Consider the following 1261-nt stretch of genomic DNA (forward strand, 5'->3'; position numbering starts at 1 on the left):
TTTCTTGAGAATAGACATTGTTTAGATCTGGAAATCCCCTACTCTCCCCCTTCTCCTTTCCCCCCTGATAGCCTACAAAAACTGGGACCTCTTTCCCCTTGAGGTCGACTCCTCTACCCCTGCATGGGATATGAGTTGTCCCCAGAGCTCTGGCTTTCTCCGAATAAAGCCTCATGTAGTTTACATCAAGTTTGGTCTATCATGAGTTCTTGAGTGTTCGCTATTGTCCTCAGGCCTGAGAGAGGGGCTCCTCTTGGAGTCTTTCATTTGGGGGCTCGTCCTGGGATTGGTGTGACCACCCACATCTACGTAGACCCACTTGGAGGTGAAAATTTTTTGTCTAAAAACATTTCTTTGAGCCGGTGAGATTCAGTGCTGAAATTTGCAGCCACTACATTTCTTGAGAAAGGGAGACCTTTGCCTCGAGATGAGGCACTGAGTGTGAACAGCAGATGTGCTGGAATCACTGGCTGCTGCTCACTTGGGGGACGCCCTGAGCGAGGGGAAGGACTCCAAGAGTGAAGAGTTGGTAGTCTTCCTAGATTGGAAGACTTAAGCACTTCCCCGACTTTTTTACATTTCTTAGTTGGTTTTTGTTTGTCCATTAAAAGATGGGCATTTGTCAGTGTGTGTTTGTTTTTTTGTGTCTGTTTTCAGGTATTTGTCAGTGTGTGTGTGTGTGTGTATGTGTGTTTTGTGTCTGTTTTCCGTGATATTGGATGGACTATAAGGCCCCCCTCCCCAAGTTTGACTTTAGACCACTGGACTGAAGTTAGATCAAGGGCCCATAATCTTTCAGTAGAAATTAAGAAGGAACCTTGGCAGACTTTTAATGTAAAATGGTCACTGGAGGGGACTTTTGGTTTGACTGTTATCTTTGAAGTTAAAGCCATTGTTTTTCAGAGCGGACCTGGGTCCCACTGGGATCAACAGCCTTACCTCATCCAGAATTCTCTGCCATAAATCAAAGCATAGATTCCCTGCATGTCTTTGAGCCCTCCCCCAGCTGCTTCCATGTGCGAGGGTGGGTCAGCACAGAGCTCTCACTTTCTGCCCTAAGAAGCAGTAAGCACAGAGGTGGTGGCAGGGCAGTGAGGACCCTGCCTGTACCAGTGCACTTTCTGGCCTGGTGAATAGAAGGCAAGGAGCTCCTCCTCCAGCTGATCCCAACCCTGGGCGAGAGCGCAGCCCCCAGGCCTGAACAGAAATGAAACCACAGGCTCCACCGAAACAGAGCCTCCTCTTCAACCCACAGCTCCCC

The sequence above is a fragment of the Mus caroli genome, unplaced genomic scaffold, assembly GCF_900094665.2.
Source record: "Mus caroli unplaced genomic scaffold, CAROLI_EIJ_v1.1 scaffold_23405_1, whole genome shotgun sequence".
NCBI classification, from domain to species: domain Eukaryota; kingdom Metazoa; phylum Chordata; class Mammalia; order Rodentia; family Muridae; genus Mus; species Mus caroli.